This window comes from Acinonyx jubatus, chromosome F2 (assembly GCF_027475565.1).
Source record: "Acinonyx jubatus isolate Ajub_Pintada_27869175 chromosome F2, VMU_Ajub_asm_v1.0, whole genome shotgun sequence".
NCBI classification, from domain to species: domain Eukaryota; kingdom Metazoa; phylum Chordata; class Mammalia; order Carnivora; family Felidae; genus Acinonyx; species Acinonyx jubatus.
In genome coordinates, this window is record NC_069394.1 from 52,304,628 (window position 1) to 52,325,730 (window position 21,103).

Here is a 21,103-nt window from a genome sequence, read left to right on the forward strand (position 1 = left end):
CCTTTCCAAGTAATGGTATGTCTTATCCTGAAACTTCAGCATTCCCCAACTGACTCCTGGAATTCTCTCTTGCCCTAGTAAATCGATGACTGATACATATTATGCTTTATGTACCTGTGGCCTGGCTGTCTTCCCTGTCCCTCTTTCAGTACATACATTCAACCTCAGGGACAGTTTGCCACATCTCAAGTCCTTTCTCTCTTTGATCTGATGTTCTGGCCTATCTTCTAGCTTTTCCCTGTGCAGTTTTCTTTCCTTAGAATAACCAAAACTTGGTTTCAGTCACAAGCCTAGAAGCTTTACCTGTGTAGGTGCTCCAAAACTCTCACTGTACCAAATCCAAACCTCTTAACACATCCAAAAATGAAAGGCAGACATGTGTTAAGAGTAAGAACAATGAATTGAAAACAATTTAATTTGCAAAACTGACTCAGACTATCTGCAGTTCTCGGAAAAATTGCTTAGCCTCTCTGAGACTCAATTTTTCACTGTAAAAGTGCAGATAATAATAGTATCCACATCATGGGGTGGGTATAAAAATTAAATGAGATAATATATGTAAAGTGCCTGATATGTAATATGTCCTAAAAATAGTAATTATTATTGCTGTGATTGTAATTGTGGTTGTTATGATGATAATGTCACTAGTAGTGGTTATTATAAAAATAAGACAATCTCTGAAAACAAACTTTGGAAGCATTTAAAATGTTCCTGTCACTTTGGAAAAGTGTGGCTTAATATCTGGTTTTAAAGTAAAATTATATTTTGGGGCGCTTAGGTGGCTCAGTCGGTTGAGTGGCCGACTTCAGCTCATGTCATGATTTCAAGGCTTGTGAGTTCGAGCCTTATGTCAGGCTCTGTGCAGACAGCTCAGAGCCTGGAGCCTGCTTCAGATTCTGTGTCTCCGCCTCTCTCTGTCCCTCCCCCACCTCCCCCCCTCAGAAATAAACATTAAAAAATTTAAAAAATAATAAAATAAATTCTATTTTTGCAGATCTCCATTTCTATTTAAAAACAAATCTAACTATTTAAATATCTATGATGCAGGGGCAATTCTTATTGGCTTAAACTTATTTATTAAAGGAATAAGTATCCAAGCATTGGATGAATGAGTGTGTATTTGCTTAAAAAATATCCACCTCCAAATATATAAAAGAAAAATAGGGGCGCCTGTGTGGCTCAGTTGGTTAAGCATCCGACTTCGGCTCAGGTCATGATCTCGCAGTTCATGAGTTCAAGCCCCGCATCGGGCTCTGTGCTGACAGCTTAGAGCCTGGAGCCTGCTTCGAATTCTGTGTCTCCCTCTCCCTCTGCTCCTCCCCTGCTCATGCTCTGTCTCTCTCTCTCTCCTTCAAAAATAAATAAAAACATTAAAAAAATTTTAAAGAAAAATATTGTGTTCATTTGTATAACTCTGCATAGGTCATCTTTTTTTATGCATTGTCATTTGATCCTTACAAAAATCTAGTAATATAAGAGTAAAAGGAGTATTGTGGACATAAAAACACCATTATCATCATTTTACACATGAAGAAACTGAGGGAGGGAAAAGTAATTTGAAATTAGTAGAATGCCTAACTTCATATATAAATGATTTTCATAATAACTCTGACTACTCCAGTGAAATGACTTTTGTGAAGGATGCTTAATACCTCCAAATTACCAAATCCATTAGTCAAGTCTATGTCTTTATCTTACTAAAATACTTGACAACACTGAACACATCTCCCTTCTGAAATATTTTCTTCATTTAGTTTCTTTAATGCTAAATTACCTAATTTTCGTCCTGACTTTGGCCTGCTCCTTCTTGGTCTCTTTTTGCTGGATGTATCTCCTATTCCTGACTTTAAAATTATGGAGTAGCTCAGATCCTTCTCTTCTCTTTCTGTAATTTCCCTTTACATGAGTCCTACTGTTTTAAACATCATCTAAATGTTGGTGATGCCCAGGTTTATACTGTAGCACCTGCCCTGAATCCCAGGAGCTCAGGAATCAGACATTTACTACTTATAGTACCTCTCCATGAATATTTTACACTCAAAACTTAACTTATCTAAAACAAATATATTTAATTTCTGACCCCAATTCTAATGCAATCTCCTCTCCCAATCTTCTCATGTCTAAAATGGTTCTCATCATCCAGTCTATATCTGAAATAGATTAATTTTTCCTAACCTCACAGAAACAATCCTTTGGAAAATCTTGCCTGCTCAAACTGCAAAGTGTATCTTCAGTCTATAACTTCTTTTTTCCACAGCTGCCTCTCAAGTTCAAGTTTCACTATTTCTTACTTGAACTACCAAAATAACTTTTTAAGTGGTGTCCCAGCTTCTATTTTTGCTTTCCCACATTCCATTTCCTACAAAACAGCTAAAATAATTATTATAAAACATACATAAATTATATCACTTTTCTGTTTAAAACCTTAAAGACATCCCATTATTGACAGAATAAAACTGAGCTCAGTATCATTGCCAAAGCCCCCACATAATCAGTTTCTCATTTACCTTCCTGATCACTTTGGCACAATATTCCTCTTCATTTACAACATTCTAACCATAGTGGACATGTTTCTCTGTTCCTTGATCTTGTCAAGAATCTTCCCACTTCAGACCACTTTTTTATAGTGTTCCCCAGCCTGGAATGCTATCCTATCACATTTTCAAATGGTTAGGGCCCTCTCATCTTTCAAGTCTTTGTTCAAGTATATACCCAGGGGTGCCTGGGCAACTCAGTCAGTTAAACATCTGGCACCTGATTTCGGCTCAGGTCATGATCTCGCAGTGCAATTCATGAGATGGAGCCCCACCATGTTGGGCTTTGTGCTGTGACAGAGCCTGCTTGGGATTCTCTCTCTGTCTCTCCCTGCCCCTCCCCCATTCACTTACGTGCTTTCTCTCTAAATAAATAAACTAAATAAATAAATAAATAAATACATAAACATTTAAAACAAATACACACACAAACACACACATACGCAGGACCTACTAAGAGCTCAATTAATGTGACTAAATCAGTAGAACGAATGAAATGTCATCCCCTGAGAGAGACCTTCCCTGAGTATCTGAAGTGTGCTCATCTAAGTACCCATCTCAGTCACTCTCTAGCATACCATGTTTTATTTTTCTCATAGAACTGATCTCTCTCTCGAGTTATTTATTTTTGCACCTCCTGTTGATTAGCTGGGTATGCCACCAGAACAAAGAGTCATGAGAACAGGAATCTTACCTTTCTTACACTCCCCTGAATCTCATGCCTAGAACAGTGACTAGCTTAGAGCAAGATCGGAATGACAGACATTCTGATGAATGAATAAAAAGCGAATGAATAAATGAGTGGTCTCCGTTTTACACATGAAGAAAATGAGGCTTGGAGAAATTAAATAAGTTTTCTAAGATCATCAAGGTCATATGAACTAGTGGCTCAACAAAAATTCCAAGCTGTAACTGACTCAAATTCCTTTCTTTTTTCAATATGCCATGGTAGGTGGCAATCTGAGATCCAGACAAGTTGTATAGCATCATTTCTCCCTGCTTCTTCACATTAAGTTTAAGTTCTGGAAATAATATAAAAGGCAATCAAAGAAAAACTCTGGAAGGTGAGGGGCGCCCAGGTGGCTCAGTCAGTTAAGCGTCTGACTTTGGCTCAGGTCATGATCTCACAGTTCACAGGTTCAAGCCATGCCTCGGGCTCTGTGCTAATGGCTTGGAGCCTGGAGCCTGCTTTAGATTCTGTGTCTCCCTCTCTCTTTGCCTCTCTCCCTCCCCTGCTGGCAATGCTGGCATGCTCTATCTTTAAAAAAAAAAAAAACCTCTGGAAGGTGAAAGAGGAAAGTAAACTGGTTGCAATCTCAGGACTAGAAAAAGAATTCAAGAGGAGGGCAATTTACATGCACTCTCTTCCCAACCTAGCAATAGGAAACAGCCAAGAGAGGCTCTTTTCTTCTGCCAATTAAATGGGAGTCCTTCTGATAATACCAGCCAGTTGTAAGGGGGGGTGGACAGGGAATCTCACTAACAACAAGCTGTCAAGGGAAGTGCTCTACTTCCCTGCACAACCTAAGACGCTTACCAAGAGACACAGTGCAGCTAAGCAACACTGGCAAGAGGGATCCTGCCACAACCCCACCTGGCCCAGGAATCCTAAGTCCCTATGGGCTGAGACTCTCCCACCCCCACCCAGAGACATCTGCTTCCCAACCTTGGGAAATGGCTTTTGCCTCACTTAGGCAGCACCGGCAAGGACCAATAACAACCACATCAGTTCCTAATAAACCAAATGGACCAAAATAACACTGCAAATACTCTGAAAATTAAACTACAGCCCAAAACTATAAGCCAGGACCTAGGTACTAAACAACAGGTATCAGTTTGTTAAATATAAGATTCTAATAATATCCAGACTCTCCTCTCATAATAGATGGAATGTCCAGGATTATATAAGAAAGATCACTCCTCATGCCAAGGATAAAGAAATAACAACTTGCACGAGAAAGAACAATCAACTGATGTTGACAACAAGATGGTTCAGGTAATGAAATTACTGAAAAGGATTTTAAGGCAGTCATTATAAAAATGCTTCAATAATAAATGATAAATTGTCTTCAAACAAATGGAAAAAATAGACAATTTCAGAAAAGAAATGGAAATAATAAAAATTAACTAAGTGGAAGTCATAGAACTGAAAAATGTGATAGGAAAAATAAACCTGATGGATGTTCCCAATAGTAGTGGAGATAACAGAGAACTGAATCAGTGAACTTAAGGAAAGATCAATAGAATTTACTCAGTATATAAAAAAAAGAGAGAGAGAGAAAATCAACTGGAAAAAAAATTAACAGAGACTGTGGGTATATAACAAAAAGTTCCAACATTCATATCATCAGAGCCCCAGAAGGCAAGGAGAATGAGAGTAGGACTGAAAAGGTTATTCACAGAAATAATGAGTGAAAGCATCCCAAATTTAGCAAAAGACACAAACCTACAGATCCAAGAAACTAAGTGAACTGTAAAAACCCTGGGGCACCTGGATGACTCAGTAGGTTAAGCATCAGACTCTTGATCTCGGCTCAGAACATGATCTCACAGTTCATGATTTCAGACCGCAAGTCTGGCTCTGCACTGACAACACTGAGCCTGCTTGGGATTCTGTCTCTCCCTTTCTCTGCCCCTCCCTTGCTTGCGTGTGTGTGCATGTGTGTGTACATGTCCTCTCTCTCCCTCTCTTTCAAATAAACTTAAAAAAAAACACAAAGAAATCCTTGGCAAGACCCATCATAATTAAGTTTCTGAAAATTAACACAAAATGAAAACCTTGAGGGCAGTCAGAGAAGTGATGCATTACTTACAGGAGAATACTCAAACTAATGACAATGGTCTCTCTCATATGAAACTCTACAGATCAGAAGGAAGTAGCTAAATTTCAATATTATGCTTTCTCTGCAACAAATAGGAAGAATCATTAGCTATCACTGGATATACAGATAAATGTCTGGTGCTACTCACCTAGAAGCAAATTAGATCAAGCTGCAAAATGTGAGAAACAGCTCTGTGCAAATCAATGCCTGAAGTTCCACTGGAGGCATTTCTTTGAGGAGTCTCCTGGGTCTTCTCTAAGTGAATTTCTTATTTAATACATAGCCTACATAATAAATCGTAAGAAGGCTTTCTAAATTTCAGAAAATCTATCCAAACATTTTCACTATATGCAGTAGGCATCAGAGAGAAACTTAATTTTATTTGTATAGATCAGTCAGGATAGCAATGCTAGCTTGGTGTTTCATGCATTTCATAGATGCACGCTCAATTTCCTATGTCGTACTAAAATCCTAAGTTTAGTCTCACCATGCACTGCCTCTGAAAAGGGATAGTCATGCTAGAAATGTACACAGTATTTCTTTTTGTGGATATGTATCGAATAGAGTTTTCAGACTTCCTTATAAGATTAGAAACCGCAATGAAAGGCTGCTCGGTATTTAAATGATAGGGAGCTACTATTAAAGACTATGGGGGGAAATGGGATTGCTAATTGTAGCTTCTTTAAAAGTAACTGCCATTATGTGGCCTTGGCATTCATTTTATTTAAAATATGCTTGTTTTATATATACAAAACTCTTTTGATATGATTATTAGGCAGTTAATAAGTCTTTTGAGAACTAAAGGCAGCCTTTTAAATGTCCAGGATATTCCAGCTTTGCCCCTGATAGTATATCCTCAATGAAATGTAACTCGAAAATGGATTTTCTTATCATCCATGAAAAAGTATAAACTTAATCTAGTTTCAATTTCTTTATCTCAATACCCTTTTAATTGGCACTTTGCCTCACCTAATGAAAAAACACCCTCTGTACAATCACAACTATTAGAATCTTATTTTGGCCTTGTCAAGACTAACTGACAGCAAGTTGAGGCTTAAACACTGATAGTTGAAAATCTTCTAATCCAAAAGCCAGTAAAAATCTTCAGTATCCTGACTGAATATATATCTATTATTCTTTATACCTTACTTCAAGAGGATTTAAAATGACAGATAACAAGATTCAAGACAGCCTTAATGCACTTTAATTCTAGCTTGAAAAGTCTTAGGTACTGTGATTTTTTTTTCCCTCTAAAATATATTTAAATGTAGAAAAGGAGCTAAAGGTAAGTTATACAGACTTCTTAAAGCATACCATTTACTGCCCTTTAAAAAATAATTCAATTTGTCCACCATCCATGGAAAAAAAAATGTATGAGCCCAAAGCTATGACTGAGCATATCAAAATTCCAGACCTCAAAGAATATATACTCAAAATATGGAGCATATCCACTGGGATATAGCTGATTAGAACTCTCCATTAGCAGCAAAAGCAAAGTAAATCCACAAACAAGTGAGCCTACAACCTTCTGAAACACCCAATCCTATTTTGTTAAAGAGCATAAAATCATGATGCTGGTAGTGAAATCAGAGTTCTGCTGGTAGAGAACATATTAAATAGCACATAACTCACCTAAATGATACAATACCATAGTTCTATTACAAACCACAGTATATACAAGGGTGGGAAAATGCTTATGCTATTTTGCTAAGAAAAAACAAAATATGAAACAGTACTTTTAGCAGCATCCAGATTTTTAATATATCTCTTATGCTCATTCATTGCTTTGTATTAACACGATTCAAGTAAACATACATATAAACCCGGAGTGTGAGTCACAGCAGAGTTTTCATCAGTTTATCCAAATGACCAGTGGTCACATTTTGCTGAGTTTATCATAGTATATTTTGCCTCTAGTGATGACTTTCATTTAGTATACTCAAAAGACAGAATTTACAAGGGACATCACCAAGAGGGATGAATGTCCTTTGATGGATGAATGGATTTTGAAATGTGGTTTATATGTACACACACACACACACACACACACACACACACACACACACACACACTGGAGTATTATTCAGCCATAAAAAAGAAGGAGACTCTGCTGTATCTGACAATGTGGACAGACCTTGAGGGCATTACAAAGTCAAACAAGTAGAAGGAGTAGGAGACCACAGCCTCTATTCCCCCAACAAAGATCAAGAATTAAACAGCTATCCATGAACAAGACTATCCCTGCAAAAGTTCTAGAGACCACTTAAGAAATATTGGCAACACACTGGAACAAAACATGTGAGAATAACCACATAAAGAGCAAAGGAAGACAGCTGCCTTTTGCCTGTACCATCCCATCTCCCTCACCAGTACTGCTCAGCACCAAGACGGAACTCCTGAGCTAGAAAAATTCCCTCCTGGGAAAGGAGGAGAAGAGAGAGTGTCTAGCTTCCCCAGCCTTTCAGGGTACTGCATGAAAATCCCTCTTCTGTTTCACTCACCCAGAGACCTACAAAGCTGAGTTGCATAGAAATAACTAAGAACAAGGAAGACAAACCAGGGCTATCAATAGCAGCCACACCGCTGGAGAAACTGGGCTTCCCAATGGCCTGCTCTGGAGACAAACCCAGCTGCTTTTGCCAGTGAAGAAGGCAATGGCGGCACAGCAGCCGCCACTGGCCTCCACTGCCCTGTGAGCAGAGCAAGACCCAGCGGCCACAGCACTGCACACGGCCAGCCAGGTGCACTGTTGGTGGGAATGTAAACTGGTGCAGCCACTAGGAAAAACAGTATGGAAGTTCCTCAGAAAATTAAAACTAGAACTACCATATGATCCAGACCCCCCATTCTGGGTATATATCTGAAGATGATGAAATCACTATCTCAAAGCATTATCTGGATTCCCATGTTCAGTGCAGCATTATTCACAATAGACAAGACATGGAAACAACTTAAGTGTCCTCTGATAGGTGAATGGATTTTAATGAATTTTAAAATATGATACACACACACACATACACACACACACACACACACAAGTGGAATATTATTCAGCTATAAAAAAGGAAATCCTGCAATCCTCAAGGATGGACCTTGATGTATTATGAGAAGTGAACTAAGTCAAACAGAGAAAGAAAAATACTGCATGACCTCACTTACATGCGGATTCTAAAAACATCAATTTCATCCAAACAGTAGAATGGTGGTTGCCAGGAGCTGCAGGGTGAGGGAAGTAGAGAAATGTTGCTCACATGGTACTAACATTCACTTAAGGGATGAATAAGGTGTGGGGATCCAACGTACAGCACGGTAACTACGGTTAACAATACTGTATGATAGACCTGAAAGTTGCTATGAGAGTAAAGCTTTAATGTTCTCATCATAACAACAACAACAACAACAACAAAATGGTAATTATGTGATGCAAATGATGTATTAACCAATCTTATTGTAATAAATATTTCATATAATACACATGTTTCAAATCATTGCATTATATACCTTATGCTTACATAAAGTTATGCCAATTATGTCTCAATAGAGCTGAGGGGAAAAAGGAAGACACATAACCTGGCCAGGTTGGAAGAACATGTTGGTGATGTTGTTGTGAGCTGTGAGTTGATAAACTAGAGAAACGTTTGTTCTTAAGAAGTAAATTCAAATGGCCATCACAGTTCAAGACAGGCTTATCTTCAAATAGATGTTATAAAAATCTTCAGAGTCCTCCATCATTTCAGATAAAATCTACTAAACTGAGCATGAGTGACAACCTTGATTAGTGGCATCTAAATCATAAGAATTAAGTCCTATGGTAATGGCCAGAATATAGCTGAGGAAGGTCTGAACTCGTATGTATTTGAGGAACTGTGCTCTTATTACATACAGATCCTCCACCATGTACATTCATAATCTCTAATGCTTCATTCACAAATCAGAAACTTGAGGTCACAAAATCTATGTATATTTCCCACTGCTCAAAGGTGCTGAAGGGCAGAGCTTAAATGTTTCAATATCAACTCTTCACTACACAAGACTGATTATGAGATCACATATCAAAATGCCTGAGATAGTTATAAAGGAAGAATGGGTATGTGACAGGTCATTGCCAGGCACCTACATCTGGGTAAACAGCATCACCAATCTGCCTGCTGCTCAAGATGTACATTCTTTATGCTACTCTTTCCCTCAATAGCTTTATCAATCTATCAGCAAATCTTGTCTAGTCTACCTTGAAATCACATTTCAAACCCCATACTTTGCTCTCTGCCCACTAACCATCACTCCGGTCCAAGGCATAACCATCTCTTGCTTGGCCAATGCAACAGACCCCTAACTGGGCGTCCTAAAATTATTCTAGTACATTCTTTGCATAGCAGTCAAAAAATAGAAATTAAATAAAATAACACCACTCATTACCTACAAACTTACTTGGGTTTACAAGTAATACTTGCAAAAACCTTCACGGTTTAGCCCCTGCTTTTATCATTTCCGTGTCCTCTCACCTATTATAATACTAATCTCCTGACAATACTGACCTTTTTTTGATTCATCAAATGACCAAGCTCATCCTCAGACTTAGGGTCTTTGCACTGAACTGTTCCCTTCTTTCACAATGTTCTTCCTTCCCCCGATCTTTGCATAGCTGCCTTCTGGTCAATCAATTGCATGCCTAAATGTTACCTTTTCAGAGAGACATTTCCTAACCTCCTAAGACCCAGTGACCCGACAGACACTGTCTATCATATCTTCCTATTAAATATCTCTTTGTAACACTTATCATTATTTTATTAGTAGTATTTATTTATTATTTCTTTGTTAATTATTCATCATTCTCTCTCTTCCCATCAGTATGAATCTAATCCAGATGAGCAAAGACCTGTCCTCTTTTGTTTACCTCTCTCATCAGAACAGACTGATATAAATGCCCCCCAAATAATTGTTGACTTCATCAATGATCCTCATTAGTTTTTAGCAGCAGATCCTTCTTTTCTTCTCATCCTACAATCTCCTACAAATATGCAAAATTCAGAGGTAGTTTTGGCTTCTAGTGTTCTATCACAATATCTCCTATTGTCAGAGTTAGCCAAGTGACAATAGACTCATTCTTGTTACCACTTTATTTTCTGTTCTATATATGTTCAGGAAATCCATTTGACTCTTGTTAAGGTAAAGCCATCTGTAGTCACTGAAGATCAAAGTAGATACAGCCAATTATTTAAGCTCAGAAATTAATAAACAGTAACTCAAAAGAGTAATGGCATTTTGAATGTGGCAAGCAGACATATGGTAAAACAGTTCTAGGGACAACACATGCTAACAGCACAGCAACACTGTGTTCATGGCTCAAAAAAAAATTAGCAAACAGAATGAATAGCAGGCTAAATGCAAAATAATGAAGGAGAGGAGAGAGGAAAAGGAAGAGAAGAAGGGAAAAGATATTACAAAAACTCAACTATAAACAAAAAAAAATCATGAGCAGTTGGTACTTGTACAAGTATCATAATGTCTGTTCCAATGGTTTCCAAATCAGAACTACCTAGGAAATACACAGTCTAAGGTCCAAGCCACTCATATTCATATCTCAAAAGCTTAGAGTGGAGCCCTAGAATTTTTTTTAAGTTTATTTATTTATTTTGAGAGAGAGGGAGGGAGGGACAGACAGAGAATGTGGGGGAGGGGCAGAAAAAGGAGACAGAGAATCCCAAGCAGGCTCTGTGCTGTGAGTGCAGAGCCCAACACAGGGCTTGATCTCACAACTGTGAGATCATGACCTGAGGAGAAATCAAGAGTAGTATGCTTAACTGAATAAGCCACCCAGGCACCCCTAGAATCTATATTTTTGACAAATGTTCCATGTTATTCTGAGTTTGAAAAGCTCTGATTTTGTTCCACAACTTGCATCTTGCAGAGAAAGCAAAGAGCCACAAAAATTCTTGATGCCCTATCCAATAAACACTGAATATTAAGTACCCATGGATTGTTTTAGATACTGAAAGATCTCCTTAAAAGAATTTTAAATACTTCAAAAAACAGATGAGTGAAATGGGTTGGTAGTGCAATTAATACAGAAAGCTGAATATACTCTATAGACATATTTCCCAAGGAGCATTTTACTGTTTGAAAGCACCTCACATCAAGCAAGTGCCACTTCATAACTTAAATGTTTGTTTCTTCTACTTGGGTTCTAGGTAGTTAATGGAGTAAACGAAACTCATAGTGCTCAGTTATGGAACTACTGTAGAAATTAAGTAAGAAATGACTATATCTTAAATTCATGGGACTGCTATGTGAGGTCATAGAGGTTGAGTCTAGAGGCGCCTGGGTGGCTCCTTTGGCTGAATGTCCAACTCTTGATTATGGCTCAGATCATGACCCCAGAGTCATGTGATCAAGCTCCATGTCGGGCTCTGTGCTGAGCACGGAGCCTGCTTACAATTCTTCCTCTCGCTCTCCCTCTGCCCCTCTCCCTCTCTTGCTGTCTCTAAAATAAAATTTAAAAAAAGATTGAGCACAGCATAACTCTAGAGAGCTACAGTCACAGAGATTGCAGCATGAATGGTTCACCTGAATTGATACAAGGAAACAAACCTGTAGGCTAAAATGGAGAGAGGAAGGGAGAGCCTGAGCGAGAGAAGTAAAGAGCTGAGACTGAGATATATTTAGGATATAAAATGCATATGATTTACATATACAAGTGAATCATGAGCTCATGTGAAGTTGCAGTTACATAGTTGCCATTTCTAATATTGTATGTTCCTAGGATTAGATTCTCTACCTTTACACTTAAATTTCTCTATTATCATTTACACAAACCATATCCTACATACCTGACCCAGATAGTGGGAAAAAAAAGGCAAGAGAACTTCAACTTATTAAAAGGATTTATGGCCTTTTTTGAATAAATGTTCTTCTACACATTTTCCAGTGATTCCTGTAGAAATAAAGATATTCTACCAACTTCACTTCTAAAATACCTCAAAAAGAAGAAAGCTTTTAGTAATCAACTAATAAATCATGGAGTAGGCAGTATAAAATAATTATTTCCAAAAAAAACCTTTTTAAAGACTTTTTCAAAGTAGTATTTGCTGTTTCATTTCTGCTGAATTCCAAATCACCATTAAGTATTTTCTACTTAACTTGATTTGACAAAAAAAAAAGAAACTACTGATATAAATAGCAGTGTCCTTTAAAAAAAAAATACTTGAGAATCTATTATCGGTATTCAGAAAGTCAGAAAAGCAAGGAAAAACATTGTTACACTGAAGCATCACCTAAATTAATTTTGTTTATGGTCTCTCTGCTAATGTAGACCAGCTAAGAGAAGCTCCAAATTTAGTATACACAATATAGTCTTCACAGTCCCTAATTTAGTATCTCTAGGAAAAACAACAATCAGTTTTGCATGCATTGATTTTTTTTTCCACCAGACTCTCATGTAGTTTACTGTTCATGACTTAATTATCCATAGTTCTATAACTTTAATAAAAGCTTACTCAATTAAGGAAGTTTAAATTTATTCCAAATCATCTTGCAACTCTTGCAAAAAAGAGTTTACCAGAAAAAAGCTAATAAGGCAAAGGTTGTCCTGTAAGAAGAATTTTTAGTTGTTAATTTAAAATTTTTAAAAGGCAAATTAAAGGTCATTTGTAAAATAGATGACAAGAAAAAATTTTGATGCTTGTGAGAATGAGCAAGTGTTATAAACTACTAGTTAAGGAGGGGCGCCTCGGTGGCTCAGTCAGTTAAGCATCCAACCTCAGCTCAGGTCACCGATCTCACAGCTCATGAGTTCAAGCCCTGCTGGGCCCTGCTCCATGTCGGGCTCCATGTCGGGCTCCATGTCGGGCTCCATGTCAGGCTTTGTCCTGACAGCTCAGAGGCTGGAGCCTCCTTCAGATTCTGTGTCTCCCTCTCTCTCTCTGCCCCTCCCCTGCTTGCTCTCTCTCTCTCTCTCTCTCTCTCTCTCTCTCAAAAATAAATAAAATTAAAAAATATAAATAAACACAAAAGAACTAATTAAGGAAACATTCTTATAAAAAGAATGAATTAAATCCATGCCTTATGCCAACAACTACACGCTCGAAGAGAGGCCCTATTATATGTTTGGCAGTATTATCATACATCCAGTCAGTCAACCTGAAAACTAAGTCAGAGGTCACTCAAAAGAGCATTGACTAGACTCTGGACCAAGATGGTGACATAAAAGGGTCCCGAACTTCCCTCTTCCCATTACACACCAAATGTACAAGCTACACATGAAGCAGTTATCTCTAAGAGAAATCCAGAAACTAGCTGAGGGATGGGAGTCACAGGGGGCAAAAAAGAAAACATGCATATTGAAATGAGTTAGAAAGGCTGACACAATCTCTTGCCATAAACCCCACCCCCAGCACAGCCACATACAATTGCGATGGAAGCCCAACTCCCAAATTCTCCCTGAGGAGAGGAGTCTGGACTGCACATCTAGTGCCCCAACACCAGCTGCCCCATCTGAGGGATTAACCCCCCCCTCCACCTCTGAAAACCAAAGAGACATTCACAAGTCCCAGTGGACTGCAGCCAACAAGCACTCACTGAGGCTGTCTCCACAGGGCTCGACACAGAGAAAACAGGTAAAAATCCATAACTCTCAGTGTCTCCCTGGAAGACTGCACACTTTACAAGCTGCTGCCTGAAGGTCTGACTTCCAATTAGCAAGCACCATGGCTGACTGCAATACTGGGGGAGCTGATGGGCACATCCTGTCTTCTCCCTACAGCTCACTGTAACAGTAATGCCTAGTCGCCAGCATCCCCCTGGAAGTAGCTTGTTCACACATCTAAAGCCCCAACTTTTAGAGCTGCTTTAGGAGAGCATTACGTGTTCCACAGCAAATAAAGGAGCAGTTGCTAAAGTGCAAGCAAGCACTCCCAGTGGCTATTCCCCAAGGGCTCAGTGCAGAGGGAGCAGGCAAAACCCTTCTCCTGGTTTCTCCCTATAAGGGGCTTAACCACATTCTTGTAGATGGCCATCTTTCAACATCTTCACAAGGTCTGCCCTCTCTGTGCGTCTGCATCCTTATCTCCTCTTCTTATAAAGATACGGGTCATGTTGTGGGGCGCCTGGGTGGCTCAGTCGGGTAAGCGTCCAACTTCGGCTCAGGTCATGATCTCTCGGTTTGTGGGTTCGAGCCCCGCGTTGGGCTCTGTGCTGACAGCTAGGAGCCTGGAGCCTGCTTCCGATTCTGTGTCTCCCTCTCTCTCTGTCCCTCCCCTGCTCATCCTCTGTCTGTCTCTCTCTCTCTCTGTCTCTGTCTCTCTCTCTCTGTCTCTGTGTGTCTCTCTTTGTCAAAAATAAATAAACATTAAAAAAATTTAAAAAAAAAAGATACTGGTCATGTTGGATCAAGCCTATACCAATGACCTCTGTCTTTTGAAGTTTTCTTAAATTTAAATTCCAGTTAACATACAGTGTAATATTAGCTTCAGGTATACAATTTAGTGATGCAGCACTTACATACAACACCTGGTGCTCATCACAAGTGCCCTCCTTAATCCCCATCACCTAGTTCATCTCCTTCTCCCCTCTGGTAACCATCAGTCTGTTCTCTATAGTTAAGCATCTGTTGGGGTGCCTGGATAGCTCAGTCAGTTAAGCATCTCACTTCAGCCCAGGTCATGATCTCACAGTTTGTGAGTTTGAGCCCCACATCAGGCTCTCTGCTGTCAGGACAGAGCTCACTTCAGATCTTCTGTCTCTTTCTCTCTGTCCCTTCCCCATTCATGCTCTGTCTAGTTCAAAAATAAATAAACACTTTTTTAAAAAGCCCATTTCTTACTTTGTCTCTATCATTTTCCCCCTTTGCTCATTTGTTTTGTTTCTTAAAAACTACACATGAGTGAAATATGGTATTTGTCTCTTTCTGACTGACTCATTTTGTTTAGCATATTACTCTCTAGACCCATCCACATCATTGCAAATGTCAAGATTTCATTTCTTCTTCATCTCTGAGTAATATTCCTGTGTGTGTGTGTGTGTGTGTGTGTATGTACACAACATCTTCTTTATCCATTCATCAGTCAATGAACACTTGGTTGCTTCCATAATTTGTCTATTGTACCCAATGATCTCCTTTAATCTTAATTACCTCTTTAAACACCCCATCTCCAAAATACTGTCACATTCTGAGACACCAGGGTTTAGGACTTCAACATATGAATTTGGGAAGGAACACATTTTAGTGAGTAACAGCATCTGAAGCCCTCTTCCACATTGCCACTACCAGAGTTCTAGTTGAAAGCCTGTCTCGTGATGTATAACCTGGAATTTCAACCCCAGTCTAATCTGCCTCCCTTATATCTTCCATACTACCCTCATTCTTGCTTTAATTCCCTACCAGGATTTTAAAACAGGATAAAATAGAGCCCTCAGAATAAGATATTTATTGCTGCACATAGTGTAACTCTGAAGAAAGAGTCTACATATGTTTACGAGCAGGTCAAATCCTGGATAAAATAACAATAAAAATAACGGCTTAATAATGGGCTACTTACTATGTGTCAGACATTAAGTGTTTTACAAACATCATTTGATTTAATCATCATCACAACACCATGAATTGAATATTATTACCCTTATTTTACATATGGATAACCCAACACTTAGAAGAATTAGGTAACTAGCAAATGTAAGCCACTATGAAGTGATGGAGTTCATTTACAAACTCCAAAATATAACTGATATTAGGATTCACTGCCTCCCATCTCCCACTTTTTTCAAGGCCACATTCCCTTCAAGTCTATGTTATTCTCATTCTTTTCCTCTCTCTCATTCAGGACTCAAGAGTTTAATCAATTCACCTTGCAGTGTTGAGTAATTTTGTACCGTTTCCAAGAGTCTTTGAATTTACAAGAAGACAGCTAAAAGAAACAATGATTAATCAATAACAGTGGTATTCAAAGTGTGGGCTAGGAACCCATGAGAGTCCCTTAGATCTTTTAAAGTGACCTATGAGGTCAAGATTTATTTTATAACATATCTAAGATATTCATTGATTTTTTTACTGTCATTATTTTACAAGTGTATAGTGGACTTTTCCAGAAGCTACATGATAGTTACTATCTCAACAAATGAATGCAGAAGCAGATAAGAAAATCTAGCTGTCTTCTATGAAGCTAGGCATTAATAAGATTTGCAAAAATGAGGCAGGAGAGGAGGAATGCCATTCTTCTCAGAGTTTTTTTTTTTTTTTTGGAAAATGGAATTCTTTTTCATGGAAATATTATTTATGTTAACATACGATGGTCTTATATTTTAAATTTGTTCTAAATTTTAATACAGCAATATCAATAAATTTAACTCACAAAAACAAGAACTTTACAGGGTGCCCAGTCATTTTTAAAAGTATGACAATGTCCTGAGACAAAAAAAGTTTGAGAATCACTGAACTACACACATCATTCAGTAATGATGAAGTCCCTGTTAGTGGCTCTAGGTCAGTAAAGAAAACATTTTGGAGGAGGTGACATTTCTAGCAGCTTAAGTCTTTTCCACAACAGGAACACCTGCTCAAGCTAAGTTTGTTTTCAAGTTCTCATCACTCTTTCAAGATCTTAAAAAAAAAAAAGTGTAGTCTACTGAAATTATACCCAACCCTGATGTTCAGGGGCTAAAAACTCATTTGTTTTTAAATCTAACATTTTTAGGGTACCTACCTGAATCAAATTTTTAATACAATCAATATTTGGCAGCGCTAGGACATAAACCTAATTTTTCTTATTCCAACTCAAGTGCTCTTTCCCCTACATTGCCACGAAATAATGTTTTAAAGCAATCAATTTAAGCACACCCAGGAAGGAACATCACACCCATTGTGCCAATGTATTCTCTATCTTTTCACACACACACACACACACACACACACACACACACACACACGCACACTTCCCTACTAATAGAAACGGACAGAAATTTTTATTTTCTGAAATAAAAAGAAAAATCACTGTTTTGACCTCTGCATTCTCGTAGCAAAATAGTCAATTAAAACAATGACAAAAGTTTCTTGTTTCATTTCCACTGATGATAGCATTATTGAACTACTGAGCCATTACCTTGCACTCACTGTTCTTGGTGTTTTTCATTCAGTGTCTCAATCTTTACAATAACCTGCGAGTTAAGTATTATAATCCCCATTTTACAAATGAGCAGATGCTTTGATAGAGTAAATAACTTGGCACAGATCACATGGCTATTCCACTGCAGAGCTGGGATTCATACCCTAGTTTCTCTATGTATAATGCCTATTCTCCTTCATAATTTTTCTTATTAATAATTCTCTACATGATACATGGATAGAATTACTTGCAGGCTGTTACATGATTTGATAGCCCAAAGTAAGGATGGTGGCTGGAGACTGTGCACAAAGACATGGAGAAAATCAAGTTTTCTTCCGATTATCTACTAGCAGACTTTTTCTTTTAAGACGGTTTTAGTTCCTACTGTGTTATGGTTCCTCAAAAGTTTAAACAATAGGTCGAAGCAAACGAAATTATTGGTAGCGGTATTTATTCACCCAGCTATTCTGAGTTCAGTGAAAAATAATAAATTGACTCTCCTTTTTTAATGTTAACTGAAGCACTAGAGAGACCTCATGCAATTTAGAGAGTATGGAAAGAAATATGGACAGTGGCAAGTACGGTTAATTGAACATTTTATAGAACATTGAGAGAGTTCAGGGAAAGTGCGTTTCCCATTTTTTATCTTCCCATGTTTAATGAAAATCCACCTATTATGACTGCATAGAAAAAGAAGAAATAAAAGAGAATTATCATTTTTATTTCTACTTAGTAGCTCATCCAAGCATTGAGTTTGTTGGGGCTAGAGGCAAAACATGTGGAGAGTCAGCTGAAAGACAGGAGAGAAAGCAAAGACAGCTGCCTTCAATCTCCCTCACACAAACTAAAACCTTCCTTTGCCTGGCTTCCCAGTTTAGCCTTTAAAGTATATTTTGAAATAGGCAAAGATTTCCCTTCAGTTCCCAGGACTCCTGTTTAATGCTTTATTTCTCTTCTGTCTTTCCAGTTAGGTGCCCCACTCCATTCTCCCTAGAGTATGTACTCTATGCCCAAATGAACTAAAAATGTACCTGATCAGCTCCGGTGGAATACGGTGTCGGATGGCACTTACATTTCATTGACGATAAAAATCGATAGGTTAGAATGAAGCCCTAGGATAAAATTTCAGAGAAGGTGATTATTAATTAGCAGCTGGGTTTTTTGAAAAGCAAGTACAGTCACAGTTACTACCTTTTTAACCTAATCATTACATCTTCAAATCAAATTTTCAGTAGCAAATTGTGTATAAATCTTATCAGTGATTTCATTTTATGCATATTCACTTTCTGATAATTAGGTAACTCTTCCATGAAACATTTTAGAGGACATTTTATTTAATTTTGTGTAGCTTATACATATTAGACCTTAAATGCATATTAGTAAGGAAAAAGAAAAATAGAGGAAGAATCCAAGGGAGGAAGAGAGAAACACTGAACTTTTAACAAGAAAAAACACTTTCAAGGGATTTCACCATTAAAGAATACTGAGATCCACCACCCTTCACCTCAGGAACCCCAGGTCCTAAAAAGAACAACAAAAGTAAAAACCTGATAGGCAGAACTCCTATTGGCCAGAATACTTTTCTGAATGTCAGACCACAATGCAGGGGCATACGGATAGAATCTTGGAAAAAGCATATTTTATTGATAGAACTCTGCTCACCAACATGCACGAAATGTTGAACATAAAAGGAATCTCAGGAGCATCCTGTCCAATCCTCAAACTTACCACTCAAGGAAGAAAGGAAGGGAGGGGCGGGGGGGGGAGGAGGCAGGAAGGGTACTGATGTTCACAATGATAAGGACTTGTTCAAGAACAGATAGCTAGGGTAACACTGAAACAACTCTATAGTCTCCATTTTATTCTCAGTCCAGAATTTTTTTTCCCCATAGCTTCACTAGGATTTACTCTGCTTCAGTGATTTGGCCTTAAGCCCACTCATTTTCTAGATACACTCTCTGGAGAAGTTTGGCTGTCCTCACATCCCTATGTTCTCTTACTACCTTCCCCCCCGCCCTTTTCTTAAGTTTATTTACTTGAGAGAGAGAGAGAGAGAGAGGCAGAAGAGAGGGAGAGAGAGAATCCCAAACAGGCTCTGCAATATCAGCATGGAGCTGACCGCAGGGCTCGAACTCCGAACCATGAGATCATGAACAGAGCTGAAATAAAGAGTGGAACACTTAACCAACTGAGCCACCCAAGGACCCCTACCTTTTTTTTTTTCTTAACCAAACAAGGCATCCACATCTCTATGATATTTGATTTCCAGGAAGAGATAAAAATGTCAACACCACATGTCCTGGCCATTCTGCTTCTTCTCAGCTCCATTCTCGGCCCTTTTATTGCTCTGTTCTGCATACCGAGATAACTAATCCCCTAAATCACCTAGACACCCTTGCCAACTGACTTCTACCTGGGTTTGGCTAATGGAAGGAAAAAGTAAAAGATTAGAGAATGAGAGGAACACAGAAACAATGTTGTTTCCACAAAGTCCTCCTGCCCACAGCTCAGAGTGGCATCTATAACTACCTCTCCCAACGGCTCCAGCTCACTCAGAACAGCTCATCTCTTCTTAGACACAGAATAGTCCTCACCACAGATCTGGCTCCTACCTAATACATGGGTTTAAGAGCTCTGGTAACACATCTGTATAGAATGATTTCACAAAGTTGGAATAACTCTGACTTTGCCTTAATATCTTATACAATTTGGCAGTAGCTCAATATACCTAGTGTTTGACAAATTACAAGCCAGACAACTGTAGACATGTATGTGCCAACTTTAAGATGATATGTGTAGATCAAGACTATTCAGTAAGCTTGATTACCAATTGCTTTGTCTTACAAAATAATTCCATATTATTCCTTCAAATATCAAACATCCCTAGCATATTTAAAACATGATTTACCAAAACTTGTATTATGCTAGCAAACATTTCTTACCATGAGAAAAAATATCAACATTTGACATGTCATGTTTTAATTTATTAGGCTCCAGTTTTCTTGAGTTTGGAATGCCAAAATCTATAATGGAGGCTCTCCTACTGAAAGCATTATTCAGGTTAATATAGAATAAATAGCAAATATTTGTGTTATATTCTACTGTGGAGCATTTGCCTCGTAAGCTTTCTTTCTCTCTTTTTTTAAGCTTACTTATTTATTTTGAGAGAGACAGAGAGAGACAGAGAGAGAGAGAGAGAGAGAGAGAGAATGAGTGGGGGAGGGGAAGAAAAAGAGGGAGAGAGAGAATCCTAAGCAGGCTCTATGCTGCCAGTACAGAGACCAATGTGGCTCGAACTCATGAACAGTGAAATCATGACTGAGCCAAAATCAAGAGTTAGACGCTTAACCAATTGAGCCACCCAGGTGCCCCTGCCTCGTTGATGTTCTTTTAAAATACTTATGTCAAGGACATTTAGAGAAGGAGGTATTCTAAAATAGTCAGAAGTGTGGAGAACAAAGATAGGACCTACAGATAGATTTAGGGCACCCCATTAGGTGTTTTCCTTTGCATCAATATAGCAGTCATAGGAAGCTATAGCTGAAAGTATTTGCCTTCTCATTATAATAAATGAAAAGTGTTTGACAAACTACACTCAACACTTCAGTCAAATCTGATAAATGTGCACTAATTTATTGACAGTGGTAGAGGAAAG

The 21,103-nt window shown here is 38.3% G+C and overlaps 1 pseudogene; it reads right to left on the minus strand.

Annotated features, from left to right (window-relative positions):
• LOC106982513 (60S ribosomal protein L23a-like) overlaps positions 1 to 21,103 on the minus strand; it is a 174,540-nt pseudogene that overhangs the window by 8,769 nt on the left and 144,668 nt on the right.